This window comes from Cryptotermes secundus, unplaced genomic scaffold, assembly GCF_002891405.2.
Source record: "Cryptotermes secundus unplaced genomic scaffold, Csec_1.0 scaffold1019, whole genome shotgun sequence".
In the NCBI taxonomy this organism is placed as follows: Eukaryota; Metazoa; Arthropoda; class Insecta; order Blattodea; family Kalotermitidae; genus Cryptotermes; species Cryptotermes secundus.
This window is the reverse complement of record NW_019729226.1, coordinates 37,236-55,661: the sequence shown is the minus strand read 5'-3', so window position 1 is coordinate 55,661 and position 18,426 is coordinate 37,236. Positions and strand designations below refer to the sequence as shown.

Genomic DNA, 18,426 nt, shown 5'->3' with positions numbered 1-18,426 from the left:
GCCTACGCGAAGTATGGCGCCGTGGTTCGCATGTTAGATGGACTATAATATGGATGGCTGTTCGAATCCTACGTACTAAACTAGTTTTTGAAATTCTTATTCGGAATGGGGCGTCTACCCTTGGAATGCATTTATCAGCGGTCGTGCAGTTTTTAAGCATGTCTTATTCTCCAGTTTCAAATGTCGGCTTTGAAGGACGTCTGCACAACTATTTCCTTCCCGCAAGAAGTGGTAATTGTACAGCGATTGCCTCCGTACTTCTGCATTGAATTCAGCGATTCTGTTGAAGTGCTTTCAAGTATGGAAGATTGTTGAGACATACAGAATCGAGTACATAGTGGAATATGAATATGGAAAAGAGACTAAGATGTGTGGATAGAGACCGGCAGGGAGGAAAAGAAGAAAAGAATAGGAAAGAAGAGCAGATTATATGAGTTGGTGCTTGCAGCGTGCGCAATGGAGCGTTTTGCTAACGATGTACAGTCTGTCTAAAAACTTTTTTATGAATTTGTGATTATTACGATCCAACGAAGCGTATATCCACGTCGTTACTTTTGGTGTTTTATGCTTACGGTCTAAATGGATTTGAGGTTGTAACAGCAGTGATTGTGCTATCGAAGCTCACCGACGTTTCGGAGGAACGTATTGCCTCCATCTTCAGGGTCGAAGACTGAGCCAAAAAGATGCTGGCAGGAAGCAACAAGCAGGGCGTTTCCCCTAAACATCTGTGAACGTTTACCGAACTGCTCGGCATTTGCATCTCGTAATCCAATAGAATTTTGAAATGGTGCTTGGATCGTGGTGCGTGGACCGGTTAAAGCCTACCCCTTATTAATTTAAGTCATGGTGCTTGGTAGACTTGAGATGCTTAGAAAATCACGTATGGTTTACGGTTCTTCACAGAAATGTTTCTGTGGGTCTTCTCACCTCGTTTTCAGTATCTCAGTCTGTATAGCGTCAAATTGTAGGGTGACAGATGAAAGATGAATTCGAAAAAGATCCGGAAAAAGTGGTCTTGGTCTAATTTCGCGGGGGTTCAGCTGACGTTTCCCTCACTTATCCTATTACGTCCTCTGTTACGTGTTTACAAGTTACCATACCAATACTGTTTTGGACATTTTCTGAAATGGGCTTCCTGGCCTTCGGAGGTTTAGTTCTGCTTGCCTATTCCAGTGACCGGGTAGGCGTCATTGTACTGACAGTATTTTAATTATTACGTTATTTTCATTTGAATAATAGGGGCTTCTCTTCACGTACTGACAATCCAATCATAATTCTTAAAAAAAAAATGAATTCGCTAAGTGGGGGGTGGAGTCCAGCTGGATCCATTCGGCACGGCGGTCACTGATTGGCCTATTGTACCTGCTCCGGGTGATTATGATGATGGAAAATTTGGTGGAATGAATTTTAGCAAGGGAAACCGAAGTACTCGGAGAAAACCTACCCCAGCGCCACTTTGCCCACCACAAATCCCAATTGACCAGACCCGGAATCAGACACGGGCCGCCGCGGTGGGAAGCCAGCGAATAAGCGCTTGAGCTATGGCGCGGCCAATCCAATCATAACATTCAGTACTGAGAAAAGTCTAAATTCAGATTTAAAAAATCTCTTCTAAATAAGCTTTTTTTTTTTCGTAAGAGTGACGACAGCTGACGACAGGTGGCAGGTGCACCAACCGGCAGATTACTACCTGCAACCGGTGCACACGCATTAATAATTTCACGCATGATCAGTACGTTTTTAGCTTACGTTTCTTAAGATATATAAAGGACGCTTGTAAGACCGCCTTGCTGCCTGTGTGCCTGGTATCCTCCTGTCTCTATTCGGTAGGCACATTCATTTCCACGGCAACGAATACTTACGCGACAGTAGGAGAACTGTTCAGTGCCTTGTTTTGTATGCGGTCCGTGTCGTGTGGAGGCGGGATTGAATACCTTCACCGTAACTCTGAGAGTTGAAGGAGGCGACGAAAAGGGAACCCAGTGCCTGGGGGGTATAACTGGGCCACCCTGTTTCTGGAGGTTATAAATACGGGGACCTGGCCCTCCAGGATGGGAGAGTCTCGAATCTGAGAGCAGAATATAGTCTCACGTGGCTCGAACTTGAGAATGACTTGCGCTGGCGAGGCCCAGCAGCAGTTGTAAATGACAGACCCATCCTCTCGTCAGAAAGTGTGTTACATAAGGATTTCCACAAGTGTTCAGTTGAAAAAAAAATGCTGGTCGTGAGCCCCAAGGGGCTTGTCGCCAAGATGAACCGATTGGCTGTAAACCACCAGTCGTAAAATAGCAATTAGCTTTTCTCAAAACTTCTTGTATTTTGTAAAGTATTGGCAACAGTTGGGAGCATGGGTAGAGTATTAACCTAGCAGGATACTCAAAAGGTTCCGTATTCGAACCAGTGGGATACCACAGGTTGAAAGCTGTGAAACTCTAAAATATCATTTTGCAGTATGTGTATGCAGTAAAACAGATCACTCGGCGAACCCCTGGCATATATGGGGGATAATATTAAAATGGGTGGGAGGACGTGGACTGAAGTCAATTAGCTCAGTGTTCTTGTGAACACGGTAACGAACCTTCGGATTTTATATGAGGAAAAGAATTTTTTTAAGAGACGGTTACATTTACAACAAAGACTCTTCTCCAATCTGTATCATTCTGTATATGACGCCATGTAGTCTGATAGAAGTTACATTTAGAACGTACGTACTGTCACAAGCTGCTTGGAGTCATCTTCGGACCTGAAGATGGAGGCAGTACGTTCCTCCGATGGTGTTACAATGTAGGAGGTAGCATTTTTCTTGGAATTCTTAGTGTCATATCTGATGGAAGGGTGTATTAGCGACAGCCCTGTTGTGAAGTGTGGGGTGGCGTTAGGAAGAAGGGGACGAAGTACAAATTGTCGCTGTGTTGTGAAGTGAAGGGGGGGGGGGTGAAAGAGATGGGGAAGGATGATGTGGCGGTGAAGTGTAATAGGCGCCAGTGGAGGACTCTTTTTGCTGCTAGACTGTTTAACTATGAAGCTACTCACTGAATCTTGTAGTAGGAAACGGGAGGCATTGCATGCGAAGGGACCAGCATGAGGGTAAACCCGGCACGAAGCTTCAGCACCAGTAAGTAAACGTAGCTTCTTATTATTATGCCTGATATATTCATGCTGCGCCGCTTACAGTGGCCACGCGGTCTAAGGTATGAACTGTCTTCGTCCGCTCAAACTCAGGGATTGCGAGGTCCAATCACACTCAAGGCTTGGATGTCTTTGTGCGTCTATTCTGTGTTCGTGCTGTTCCGTGTGTAGGCAGCGGCCTTGCGACTGGCTGATCCCCCGTCCAAGGAGTTCTACCGACTATATAGGATTAAGAAAACTGTAAAAGCATCCAAGGTCCACAAGGACCGTAGAGCCACAGATAGATAGATGGATAGATAGATAGACAGATAGACAGGCAGGCAGACAGATAGACAGATAGATAGATAGATAGATAGATAGATAGATGGATATTCATGCTACTGAGACATTCCTGTAATTTTTGTACGGATGCATGACGTGTATAGGTGCTCTGTTCGTGGTTATTTTTATAAACCAAATTGAACAAACCGTACACTTTCCGAAGACCAAAATGTTGGCCCCTTTCATAAAAGGTACATTTTCAACGATTTTTTATTTAGTGACCAGTTCCTTATTTTGTCTCATATATTTCATATGATAGTTTTTTTTTGTGCGCAGTGATCGGCGTTTTTATTGTGCAAGTCAAACCTAAGGATAGCGACTGATATAGGGAAACTTCCAATTTCGGTGTTGCCTGCCGGAGGTATAAATGGAAAGTACTTTAGCTGTCAGAATACTCAGCAGAACTGTGGGTACTAGTCCGACGCTGTTTTAGCTGGAGTCTAGAATGTAAAGCTTGTTTTTAGAATCGCTTGCAATTAGAAATTTAAATAGTGCTATTCCATGTTGTCCGTAGTTTTGTATGGTGATAGATGGTAATTTAATTTTTATGGAAACGTGAAGTGGTTAAAGCGAATTAGGCAAAATCCTATCGGAACGGCAAAAGTAACCACTACTAAGGCCGCGCCATAGCTCAAGAGGTTAGTCGCTGGTTTCCCACCGCGGCTGCCCGGGTTCGATCCCGGGGTCTGGTCAAGTGGGATTTGTGGTGGACAAAGTGGAGATGGGGCAGGTTTTCTCCGAGTACTTCATTCCACCAAATTCTCCATCATCATAATCACCCGGGGCAGGCTACAATAGACCAATCAGTGGCCGCCGTGCCAAGTGGACCCAGTTGGACTCCACCCCCCACTAAGCGAATAAGAAAACACTCCTAACAGCAAAATATTTAATTGGTTTGTGTGCTTGAGCTGGAGCCTCGTTGCCTCTATAGGTTCCCTTTGTATCGGTTGCAACGGGAATCGAATCTCATGCTGAACATTCTTCAGAGTGCCCAACTAGGATCAGTTTTCTTTGAAGCTGAATATCCGTGTACTGTAGTCCCTTTACCCTCACCTGCATCCCTCCCCCCTCCAATTCAGCTTTCCCCTTAGACCTTGCCTTTTATTCAATGTGATTATTTCTAGCGGTCGGGTGCTGGAGTTGGAATTTCATCTTGACTGAGGGAACAGCATCAGCGAAGCATTCCCCTTAAGGGTTTTCTGGAATCATTTACATCCAGTGCACTCGCAGTTTGATTACATCCTCTTCTTTTATGCATGTGGCGGAACTGGTCCGTATATGGGCTTAATACCAATTCGATCGAAACAGCGTAATTGAACAAATACTACCTTTTCCCCATCAGTTGTGAAGCAGAATATGAACGGAAACTAACTTATTAATTGGTACTGTCTGTGTACCGATTTCTACTAAAACGCATCTTTTTGTTTCGTAACACCTGTGCTCAATTCTTGATACTGAATAATCCCACAAAAATCGCTTTACCGAGCAGGTTCGTGTGATTGAAACGCTTTAGACTTCGGAAGGATTTGCTACTGTCTCATGCTGGATTCTCGTTTGGCTTATTCTTGAAGCCAGAAGATAGTGGCGAAGTGTTGCTTCGAAACGTCGGTTGGCTTTCATCGGAATACACGGCGTTATATCCCAGAAGACAGAACTCATATTCTAGAGGTCGATTGGAATCTCGGCCGGGACATTTCTCTTGATGTAAGATTTGAGGCTTTCACGGCGGTGACTATGAAGAAAGCAGTCTTCTGGGATTTGGAACCGTGTATATGTGGTGTTAACCGACGTTTCGGAGGAACGTATCGCCCCCATCTTCAGGGTTGAAGAAGTGTAAGTAAATCTGCAAGCGACAACACCGTGAGACACGGTCAAGTTGTCGCTTGCAGATTTACTTATACTTCTTCAACCCTGAAGATGGGGGCGATACGTTCCTCCGAAACGTCGGTTAACACCACATATACACGGTGCCAAATCCCAGAAGACTGCTTTCTTCATTTCTCTTGATGTTTATGTGGTTTTTCTCAGTCTCTCCAGGCAAATGATGAAATAGGGCCTCGATATGACCACAGCCACTTTCGTCAAAATAAATTCCAGTTCATTTTCACTTACCATTCGATACCATATACGACCGCCTCTACGGTCTAGTGGTCAGAGTTCCTGGCTACAGATCCTGATGTCCCGGGTTCGATTCCCGGCGATACCAAATTTTCTGAGAAATAGTGGGTCTGGAACGGGGTCCACTCAGCCTCGTGAGGAAAATTGAGGAGCTATTTCAAGGAAATAGCGGCCCCGGTCTAGAAAGCCGAGATTAACGGTCGTGGGGATCCATTGCGCTGACCACTCTGGCACTAACTTCGTCGACAAGCGGCGATCGCTTGGCCGGTATAGTTCGCTTGCGGACTACAAGCCACGGAGTTTATTTTTTGTTTTTGTTTTATTCGGTACAATATAGAGTGACATACTGACAGACTCTTAAAATAAATAAAAACAAAACTCGATTCCAAAAAAACAAAGCTATAAGTCACAATGAGTTCAGTACGAATAATCTCAAAAGAATTCTTTTCGTATAAGTTCAGTTTTTTTTTCATGTTTGTTTCAGCCTCTATTTCTGATCTAGTAAACTTTTATTAACAGCCATTATATCGTTGTGGAAAATACGTTACCTTTCTCGCTACCGAACAGACTTTTTTCTCGTGTTTTATTTTGTTTTCAAAGTGTCCCATCAATGGTGTGCCCGTGCTACTCCTTTTAAGTGGCACTTCTTGTCTCCTTACGGAAGGATTACGGCTCCTAGGAGCGAGCAGTACTTCAGTCCAGCCGAGTGTGTGTGAGAGAGGGACTTCCCCGCAGGCGTGCAGTTCCGCCCCATTTCGTTACAAATGAAACAGTCGTGCATTCATGTAAGTCTACGGGCGTTATGAAGCCCGGATGAGTCTTTATAGCGCCGTAGCATTGCGGATTCTGTGTTCGCTCTAGCTAGCGACAGAATAAATGGTGGTCGTTTACATTCGCTGCTAGCTGGATGTTGACCGGCATAAAATGGAATGGGGAAGTTTTGTTGGTCGGAATGATGGAGATTTTATGTCTTCCTTAATGCGGTTGCGCGAAGTACAGTAAGGTTCTGGCAAAACTTGATTTTATGTGAAGAGAGACATGTTTCTCATTATTCCCATTTCTTTACTCTAATCATGAGAGTAGAAATCAGATCTTGTTACGGTGTGTTGCGTGATGCACATGGCACACATTTAAGACGCCACATTACCTTGTTATTGTTTTCTCTACTTTCTTTTTATTGCCAGTGGGGTGGGACTAAGTCCCTTGTACTGCGGCCACTTCTGGCCTATTGTACCAGCTCCAGATGATAGGTGAGGGTGATTGTGGAGCAATTGGTGGAATGAAGACTGGCAGGGGAAACCGAAGTACTCGGAGAAAACCTGCCCCAGCGCCACTTTGTTCACCACAAATCCGACTTGACGAGACCCGGGATCGAACCCGGGCCGCCGCGGTGGAAAGCCAGCGACTAACCGCTTGATCTATGGCGCGGTCTTTCTCTATATTAGTATGATCTCTATAAGTTGACTGCGGTTTGTTGGTTATTTAATGACGCTGTCAGTATCAGACCTTATAGCATCCGCTTATAGGGTGAGTAATGAATGTGAAACACTTAGTGGAATGAGAATATGCAGATAAAGCTGCAGCACTGTACAATTCTCTCCCTACTGCCACTTTGTCCACCACAAATCCTACAATACTTGCTCTGAGATCGAACCTGAGCCGCAGCTGTGGGAAGCCAGCATCGAACCGTCTGGGCTATGGCACACTGCCTGCCTGTAGTAGAAGGTAGGAAGTAAAGTTCTCGTGCGGGGACAATTAAGTCCCGCGCTGTGAACACGTATAGCGGAGTAGACGTAGGACGCCACGCATTCTTAACCTCAGCATTCGATGGATATAAACTGCCAGCTTCATTTCTATGCCGCTTTACCTTTTGGCTGGGAAACTAGGTCGGCTTCTACACTCGCTGTGGAGTAGAAGCAACTATCTCCCTCTGCTGGGAATCGAACTCCGATTCCAGCTTGTCCAGACCGTAGTCCTGTGACTCCAGTGACTCTGCTATCCTGGCCCAGAAATACATGTTGAGTAACCTGAATGCGGAACTAAAACAACTTCCCATGATTTTGTGGTTTAAACAAACTCGGGCGATGGATATACCCCAAAATAGTGGGTTTGAACAACCCCAGAAATAGTTTCACTCAGCGAAATAGTGAACACTAACTGAGGATAATCCGGTCACAGTGGCCGCGCTGCCTAAGACATGAAATGTCTTCGCCCGCTCGAAGACTGGGATCGTGGGTTCGAATTCCACTCAAGACATGGATGTCTGTTTGTGTTAGGTAGCGGCCTTGCGACGGGCCGATCCACCGTACAAGGAGTCCTGCCTGCTGTCTTAGATTAAGAAAATTGAAGTGAAACGAAGAGTTTCAGGGATGCCTTATGCTCCAAGTAGGAGCAACAGAAGAAGAAGGAAAAACCGAGGGTAATGGTTTATGATCAGATTATAGCCACGTGGTTTAGACTTCACATTCTCGCAGAAACATGGGCATTCTATTTTTTTTTTTCGCGGATGCCGGCTAGGACGGAAATTCTTCGATTCCAATCAAGTAAATTGCTACTGGTCCTCGCCAGCATGGTCCTTCTTGGCTTCGGGTTCCGTCGGGGCCCGTGTGAAGAGAGTCTTGTTGAACGAACTGCAGTCATGTTGACAGGCCTGAGGAGTGCTGTATAACTATGAAAAAAATAATGAAGCATACTTATAGCACTACAATTTAGGACGATCAAATTCTCATACGTGTTGTTCCACTAACTTTGTCATACTTCGCATGGGGATACATTTATTGCGCATCTCAGAAACTAGCGATTCCTAAACAAAAGTTTCTGCGGTCACGTATAATTTAAAACGATATTTAGATGTAGATGTGTCGAAATATACAAGGAACACGCCTTTAAACGTTAAATTATAAATTGATTATGTTTTCGCCACTAGGAAATCCAAGACGTAGGTGGGTGCATATTATTGTCACGTATATTAGTAACTGTAGACAGGGTTTGAATTTGTGAATAAATTTATTGACCACTCACAGGTCGTAACTACACTAAGTGTTCTGAGTCTACTTTAATCAGTCTTTACTTGGTAACAGCTCTACACAAAGGCTATTCCTCTACAGTGTCTTCACTAGACGTTTCCTGGTAACGAATCTTAGCAATGGTGATTCTTCAGTTTCAACAGTACCAGAGTCATTGCTAAGCAACGTGCGCACGCAACAATGGAGGGAGTGTTGGAAGCTATGTTTTCTTTGCTGGTCGCATTGAGACTTCATAAGGAGTTCTTAGGCCGTAGACGTTTTATTACTTAATTTCAACAACAAAATGTCTACGGCCGCGGTGTTGTTGGGCATCGAAAAAGCCTTTGATACCACGTGGCATTCAGGCTTGCTGTATAAGTTATCAGAATTGGAATTCTCGAACAGTTTGACCAAACTTAGTGGGTCCTGTCTTTCTCAGCGTAAATTCAGGGTTTCGGTTGAAGGCGAAATGTCAACCCCAAGGAAAATGCAAGCAGGGGTGCCACAAGGTTCAGTCCTTTCCCCTACTCTTTTCAGTTTGTACATAAATGATGCCCCCCAAACACTAGGCGTTCACATGGCCCTCTTTACGGACGACACCTGTCTGTATGCGAGAGATCGCAAGGAGGGTTTTATTGTTAGAAAACTCCAGCGCGGTCTCAGCTCAATGCAGACCTGGTGTGAGCGCTGGAATATTAAAAGAAGATTATTAAAGAATATTAAGAAGAATAAATAAAGAATATTAAAGAAGATAAAACTCAGGTGGTCTACTTCTCCCGTAGTCGTCGAACGCCTTAGTTTTGTCTCACTCTAAATGGACGAAATATTCCATTTGTAAACAGCGCAAAAGATCTAGATGTAATCTTCGATAAGAGAGTTACATGGGGATTGCACATAGAAATGATCGAAGCCAAGGCCTTCAGAACATTCATTAGAGTATATTCCCCATTCAAAAGTGAGCGATTGAGCGCTAACATTAAAATGACCCTCCACAAAGCTCTTATTAGATCCGTAATGATTTACTCTAGTCCCGCCTGTGAATTCGCGGCAGACACTCATCTAGTGAAATTGCATCGCCTGCAAAACAAAGTTCTCCGCACCATTGAAAATTTTCCAAGGCGCACACCGGCCCGCGACTTGCACATGGCATTTAAAATCCCGTACGTATATGACTATATAATAAAATTATGCAGGAAACAAGCAGAAGTCATAAAAATCATGAAAATGAGAATGTTCGCAACATCAGACAAGGCGAAGCCCGACACAGAAAGTATAAGAGGATTAAACTTGACGGCAGTGAGGCATACGACCGTTCAAGTGTCGAGACTTCCGTGGTAGCGAATACTAGTAGAAATAGGGCATAATCTGCTGTACTGAGCCTGGATTAATAGAGGCCTTGTATATATTGTACATAGAAATAGGAATTAAGATTAAATTTGTAAATATAAGTAAATACTGACAGTGGACTTACTAATACGGACTATGACTGACATGATAGACCCGACCTCTCGTCAGAGGGCGCCCCAAATGAACAGGACAGTAACTTTCATATAAGAAAAAAATATCATGCTCATGAGCTCCAGCCGGGGCTCGACATCAAGACAGACAGACAGACTGACGGACCGTCAGTCGCAATGTGAATAGGACTTGGACTTGGACTTGTGAGTTAGTTCGGCTCTGAAGGCAGTCGAGAACTGATAGCTGAAGTTGGAGGTTGGCCGTTGGATGTCACCAGCCCAGGAGCCACAAACGAACTCCGTGGTATTAGTTTGCGAGCGAAGTTTAGCGACCTAGCGACCACCTCTGGTTGGCGAAGTTGTACCACAGCTGAAGGAAGTACCGGCTGAAGCCAGTCACAGTATGAGGTTGGCGGGAGATGGTCACTCTCGTGTAAAAGTATACCAAACCGTATACAAGAAAGTTTTCTTTTGCGACCTTAATTAAGTCGGGAGTGTTTCAGATGAGCGCGGTTGAAGAGAGGGCTTGTCCGACTTCTCATTGTTGTGGAATTTTAAATGAATAATTTTGTCAATGGTTTTGTTGCTAGGTGACAGACAAACGGACAGACGTGACCTTGGACATGAGGCTTTTTGTTTTTTTCAATGAAGGCGTGAGTAGGAAGTGCGTATTAATTGGCCCGTGCTACCGCACTTCAGTCGTCTCGTGTGGCTAGTGCGGAGAATTTGGACATTCAAATGCGATGCAATGTAAATAGAGGGGACCCCTAACTTTGACGCGCAGATAATCAGAGCCACTTCCCCCATTTCTACACGGATGAGTCAAGTATAAAGTGGAAAAGCACAGCATACTGTTCTCTTATCCTCCCTGCCCTTAGCTTCGGGCTGTTTCTTTCCATTCTTCTCCCTCCCCACTATTATCCAAAATGGGGGTTTTCCATTCATCACCTATTGGGTCAGCCCCTCATCAAATCCCTGCACAATTTTTCCTCTTCTGCTTCCCCCAGCAGCCAAACTCCCTTTACTGTTGGTGAGGGTGCGTCAAGTTATACTTTCGGCTATTGAAGTGAGGGCGGAAAGTTCTCTGGCCTGTAATCAATTTACAAGGCCGCGAAAACACCCCTTCCTCTTTAGGGCTATTCCGTAGAAACACATAGTCTATTGTTGAGAATAAACGAGGGTCCCATGCATCTCTCCCCTATACTATACATAATAGATACTACCCCCAAGTGGGCTACTCTCGGTAGGGGTTGATATTAGCTGGCTTACTTAGTTATATTCTCTGTTGAGCAGTACTGGGCTTGCTACAACCCTCGTTAAATACAAAGTGAATATTAAATTGAGTTTCTCGTGCTTTCCTCCCCCCAGCCCCTTCTGTGCATCCAGCGAGAAAAACAGATTTGGTAGATTTTTATTTCTTCTAGGGTTGGGTTACAGAGGGGTTTGGGGATCGTAAAAGAGTCGTTTTCTATATCTGCTATCTCACGCTCGTCATGCTGAGGGGTAAGGGACAGTATACGGGTGTCAGGGTGCAGGTTTTAGCCATGTTAAGATTTTTTGGGCGTAGAAAAAAATGGAAAAGGAATAGGCATGGGAGAGATTTGTGAAGTCCAAATGTTCCTTTGGTGGGAGTAGGAAGGGTCTGAAGACACTATGACCAGAAGGGAGAGGTTTTAAACAAGTATCTAAGTAAATCTCAACACCCCCCCCACAACCTTTGTTTTATACGCATAATTCACTTCGCTTTGCTGCGAAGTTTGTACTTCAGCGACAGTTGTATGAGGCGTTTCGTAGAGAAGCAAAACAACGTTCCCAAGTTTTGCTGCTTTCGGTCTGTCCGTCCTTTTTCGTCTGTGCATTTTGGAATGTCGTGACCATTAAAATACACTTATCTGTAAAATATGAGGCCAGTGCTTGCTCTTATGTCGTACTATACATTAGCGGACATCAGAGTTAGTGGTAGTTACTAATAGGAACAAGTGATGGCAGCAGTAAACTGTAATGAAAGGTTCTTGCCCTTAGTATTCAGAACCTGGTGCGTGATGAGGTTTCGTCTTTCGGGATTCTACCCGGTTGAACGTTGAGTATTTTCAATTTCGACGAACCTTAGAGTTGCTGTCTTCAAGGTTAATTTGTGAGGCGTTTGCTAGCTTTTATGTAGCCCTCGCATTGGGCTACTCCTCGGACACATTGCATTACGCGAGACCTATGTAAGAGCTATGAACCCCCTCCACTGCCACTCGCCAAAGCAATTATCGTGAAGATGGCATCTGGAAGGTTGGCAAACCCTCAGCACTCGGTGTGACATGTCCCCGGGCACCCAGACATGTAATGACAGTTATTCACAAATCGGTATTACCCTGTCCACCTGTCTCGAAAAACGTTCATACGATACGTATAGATAGCAGCACTGATAATGCGTAGACCTGTTCATATTGTGACGAGCTTACTGCCTAAATGCGCCTGCCTTTCTAAATTATCAAGTTCATGGCGTTCGTATTCTGAGAAAACGCAAAATAAGTAATGCGACAAAGTACGATAGGAAGTAAAGTTGTCCCTGTGAAGACGGGTGGCGGAGTGGAGGTACAACTAACACAGACCTGAGTTCTTATTGAGAAGCCTCCAGTTGTGCAACTACTCAAGAACTTCCCAATATTTTATGGAACCCGAAGGTTTACTACCGTGTTCACAACAGCCCTCCACTGGTTCTAATCCTGAGCCAGACCAAGGAAGTCCATACCACCCCATCCTAGCACTCTAGATCCATTTTAATATTATCCACCCACCTACGCCTTGGTCGCTTAGTGGTCTCTTTCCTTGTAGCTTTACCACCAACATCCTTTATGACTTCCTCTTCTTCCCTGTTCGTTGCAAGCTCATTAATTTTGTATTTCAGATTTCCTGCTCTTTATTACTGAAATGCCTTCTGGCATTTATTTCGCTTGGATTCTGTAACCACTGCAGTTTGGCTTATTTCCTTTGATCTGACAATTCTGAGCATCCTTCGTCGAACCATAACTTGTGCTTCTTCAGTTCATAATATTTTAGACTCTCTTTGGCTGAAATTTTGATATTCTGTCAGTTTCCCAAGTTCTATTAATATCCACCTCAGTGGCTAAGTTCTAAAAGATGGGAACCTTTTTCAGATTTCAACACGATACTGTTCCTGTTTACTCACAGCCAGTCTCTCCCTAACTTTTGCCACCTCCAGATAGTGGCCAGTATCACAGTCTGCTGTGATAAACGATCGGACATCAGGTACGCCTCATTGCCGTCTCCTGTTTATCGAAATGTTGAATTTGGCTGTCAGTGTTTCCATCAGGAGGTGTCCAAGTAAATTTAATAATCGTGAATTAGGTACAAGTTTTCTTGTACATAAGAGAATCATATCAGCAGTTAAAAAGATAGAGTTTTATTGGTGATAGGATATACATACGATAATACTAATAGGTCGCTGGTGCAGTGTCATTGTTCTCAATGCCCATGCTCCAACAGGAGTGGAGGTATAGATTCACGTATTCGTAATCTCGGTACTAGGTGGGATTATGAGCTTCGCGATTGGGCGTCTTTACTGTTGAGCCCCATTGGATAGAAGATTGGGTAGGCATCAGAATCGATATGGCCGATATGTAACAGATAAATTTCTTGCCTCTGCGGAGGAATCGAACCACGATTCCTGAGTCATCCAGCCCATAGTCTAGTCTCTGTACCGCCTGAAATATCCAGGCTTCGTGTAGACTCCACCTATAACCACACTACTCGGTTTCATTGCTCCTTACGTCATACTACATCCGCTATGGGAAGGAGAGTGCGTCATCGTCAGTTAATGACGTGGTCGTTACGTCATCATTAGAAATTAGTAGATTCTGTTCGCAACATACTGCAGGTATTCACTTGCTATTAGTAAATCAGAACGTGCTATTCTTAAGAATACTATATTCTTGAATATAACACTGTGAAGTCCATTGAATGTCAACCGACGTTTCGGAGGAATATCACCTTCATCTTCAGGATCGAAAAATAGTCAGTAAGAAACCCGTGTGAAGAGCAGGTGGCAAGCACAGGCAAACGTCGATTGACTTTCAAAGGCCTACACAGCGCTATATCCCAGAAGACAGAACTCTTCATAACCACCGCTGTGAGAACCTCAGATCTCACATGCTTTTCCTGAGTTTGTTGTTTAACAGCGCTACAATCAGTAATATGTTACGATACATTTGTGTGAAACAATATCAGCCTTAGCAGCTGGTTCTCTCTCTCTCTCTCTCTTTTTTTTTTTATAGTTCGCTTAGTGGGGGGTGGAGTCCAACTGGGTTCACTCAGCACGTCGGCCACTGCTTGGCATATTGTACCTGCCTCGGGTGATTATGATGATGGAGAATTTGGTGGAATGAAGATTGGCAGGGGAAACCGAAGTACTTGGACATAACCTGCCCCAGCGCCACTTTGTCCACCATAAATCCTACTTGAACAGACCCGGGATCGAACCCGGGTCACCGCGGTGGGAAGCCACAGAGCTATGGCGCGGCCTTCAGCTGGTTCTTAATTGGTAACACTGCAGCTCAGATGCTTAAGGACTGGTGTACTTGTACATGTACATATGCTTCAGAGGCATAGAGTTTATTAATACACCCACGAACGTGTTCTTTGGCAAAGAAAGGGTGGCGATATGTTTGTGTAATGATGGAAGTGNATATGCTTCAGAGGCATAGAGTTTATTAATACACCCACGAACGTGTGGCGATATGTTTGTGTAATGATGGAAATGGCTACAGCAGAACGGGTTCTCAAGCAATAAATATACCACACTTTGGACATTGAAACATAATTTTTAAATTCATTAACAGGCAAGTACGTTTCGTCAAATATTTTGAACACATAAAAAAAGTAAAGTTTTCTTTATGCTTAATTATGTACAATGCCATGAATATTTATGAGGGAGTGGAGGTGAAACCAAAAATCTAGACTTCTGCAGTGCCTGGAGGTGAGTGGTCAGCTTCACGCCCTGGCCGCTTTAACTCCGGTGTGAGAGTCCCCGGTACCCGTGCGATAGAAGGCTGGGTTACCCAAGAGTCGGCCAGGACGCTGTGGAGAAGATAAAATTCTCTTACTACATCCCGTAATCGAACCTCTGCCGTCCAACCCGTCGCTGTACCGACTGCTATTTAAACATGCAACTCAGAATACATTTTAGTTCAGTAAGTAAAAACTGTTTTCATCGCAGTGTTTAAGCATAATGATTACAGGAGATTAAAAAGTTTACTTGTGCTGTTACAAGAAAAATTGCATAAGAGGATTCGAGCCTCTGCCACAAACTGTTGACCGGTGTGTACTGTCTGTGTCGTCAGAGGTTGGATCTCCCGCGCTTCAACTTCCAGTACCGTAGTTCGAAGTCGCTTTGACCCACTCTTACCCACCCTTCCCCCTTCAGCGCTCTGGGCCAGTACTTCACTGTGCCACAGGACCTTGTGTTGTACATGTCTGGAATAGTACACAGCAAATTTAATATGTTTGAGTGTTTTGTATTCCGTCCGCGGTAGGATCAGGAAACTGACAGAATGTGGACAGGAAAGTTACATATACATAAGCTCTGCCGGGAACGACGGTGGAGAAGACCGTTTCATGGGCCGTGTTTCAAAGCATTTATGTTTGAGTGATCTCTCATGAACGTAAGAATGAATACACGGCGCGGGCCATGTAGATTGTTATACTGTGAAGTACGCAAACGAATTCTGATCCTGAAAACTTGAGGTCGGAATTTTAATGTAATTAATTTCGTGTGCCCTGAATAGTAGATTTAAAACTGTTCTGATTTGTAGGCCTATGTGGTGTATGTGCTTATGTAAGTATTTCCCCATTCGCGTTCCCTTATATAGCTCTGGTCGTGAGCGGTTAGTGAGATGTAAAGGCATGATTGCATGAAACAGAGGAACGAGGTTCTATGTGAGATGGAAAATCAACAGCGATTATTACCCTAAATAGCGTTACTAGGTAATCAGGACGCAGTGTGTTTTCTGTGATGTAGAAACGTAGTTATTAAATATAATTTACATTGATTTCAGGCTTCAAAGGAGAGAGCAAGTACCGGCAGTTGGTACGTCGCCACGTTTTTGTTCGTATGCCGCTTTAATAATCCTGTGCCTTTTTCGTCCCACACCGGTCGCTTATATCCTCTATATAATTGTAATCCGGTATTGATAGTTGGGGAGGATTGTGGTTGAATTATTAATTTTCCAGTAATTTAGTTTCAAGAACGTCAAATTCAATCAGACTGGTTTTAAGTAAATCCGTTCCACACGCCGTAGAAATGTGATATCAGTTCGGTTAAGTTTAATTTTGTTTCAAGGTGGTGGAATTTCATTACACCTATGGGGACTGCATCCCCCTCCCCGCATTTTGCCAACCACAGCTCTGTTCTAGTTACACGCTAGAATTACTACTTATCAAAAATGTTATTGGTACATAAATGTAAAAGTCCAAGTTCCCAGCTTTTGATTAAGTACTAAATTAGGAATTATGCATGGGGAAGTAGAGGCAAAGCTCCAGTCTTTTTTTCCTTCCACATTTTATGGACGTGGATTGCTAGTTTCGCTCCCCTACCATTTTATCTCCAGTGAAAGAGACTCCGGTACCTGTTGGACAGGTTGCTAGGTCTCCCTCTGGGCCTGCCTTGATTCCTTTCCTTGTTGTGGGACCCTACAGTCACAAGATAAAAGTATTCTTGTACTTAATAAATGAAGAACTACGCCCTGAAGACATATGAGGGAGTCGAGGTATAGCTCCATCATTATTAGCACTGGCACTAGATGGAAGTGAGTTTTCAGCTTGATGACTTCGCCGTTTTACCGCCGGGGGAAATAGCTCCAGGTGCCCATAGAGTAAGAGGACAGTCTACGCTGTGGGAAGGAGAGAAATATTTTGCCCCGACTTCCCTGTGGTCCAGCACGTAGCGTAGTTGCTATGCCATATTCAGTTTCACAATACCTCTGTCCTCGCCACAAGAACTCGATACGTGGAGCACCATCCCAACAGTATGAACAGAGATGGCTTTTTGTCTTAGCAAGTCGTGGAAGCCTCTCATCTACTCCCTCAAGAAACCTCCCGAACATGATGCCAGATCTACAAGGCTACTCGGGTCAATACACACTCGGCAGCTCTATCCCCGTGGCTACTGGGTAAATGTTCGTTTGGTAGCCCTGGCTTTTTCCTTACCCTAGCTTTTTCTCTAGCTGCTCTGTCCCGCTCTGCTACCTGCTTGCCCTGTCCTTGTTACCAATTTCTGACCCTACCCCTCCTTTTTGGCTCACTCCCCCTCCCTCACTCTATTCTTATATAGCTGGGTGTTTTCGACTGGTGGCTCAGTCTGCTGCCACCTGCTCACGCTGGTTCTTCGCTTGCGAATTTTTCTAACCTAAAGATGGACGTGGTACTTTCCTCCAAAACGTAAATTTACAAAGATCTACACGGCCCACTTCCCAGAAGACGGCATTCTTCGTGATCTCTCCAGTTCACAAAACGATCATGTCAACACACATAGTAAGACTCAAGCGTTGTCTGCGAAAAGGGAAGAAATAGTGAATGCAGTATGGAATCTTTAGACAACTACGAAGTTAGTTGTTTTGCGCCTTTTCTTCATTTCCGGTCACTTGCTGTTGCTGCTGGTATCTTTTCACGTAATCAGAGGAATTTCCGGAAGTATAATGAGAAGTACGTGTTCCAGTAACTCAAGGGTTTCTTATTTTCAAAATGTATGTCAGCAATACTCTTAACTGTTTCATACTGTGGTTATGAACTGTGCATGTTTTTCTAGCACTGAATTGGTTTGACAAGGAAGTAAGCTCCCCGGCACTCCTTTTGCATGACCGAATTAGTGTGATCGACGACTGCAAGGCTGGAAGAGAGGCAGTGCTCGTGGAACGGAAAGTTGTGGGGAATGTGGAAACTGCGGACACAAAACAAACTCTGTGGCCTGTAGTCCGCAAGCAAACTATATAGACCGATGGGTCGCCGCTTGTAGGTGAAGTTAGTGCCAACTTTAGCGGATAGAGGGTGTCACATGGCCAGCGCAACGGATCCCCACGGCCGTTAATCTCGGTTTTCTAAACCGTAGCCACTATTTCCTTGAAATAGCTCCTCAATTATATTCACAAGGCTGAATGGACTACGTTCCAGGCTCACTTCTTCTCAGAAAATCTGGTAGCGCCGGGAATCGAACCCGGGACCTCTGAAATTGTAGCCAGGAACCCTGATCGCTAGACCACAGAGGCGGTTCACTGCTGTACATCATGCCATTTAAATAAACAAATGAGAAGAACTGTGTCTTTTACTAGCGGCTCTTCGTGTGGAGTACAACGAGATACCGCAACTACGAAGCTTAATGGCCTTCCGTTCTACCT

General features: G+C 44.3%; 1 protein-coding gene across 1 annotated transcript in view; it reads left to right on the top strand.

The window, feature by feature from the left end:
* Positions 1-18,426, top strand: part of LOC111865575 (transducin-like enhancer protein 4) — a 399,537-nt gene that overhangs the window by 357,354 nt on the left and 23,757 nt on the right. The window lies entirely within an intron of this gene.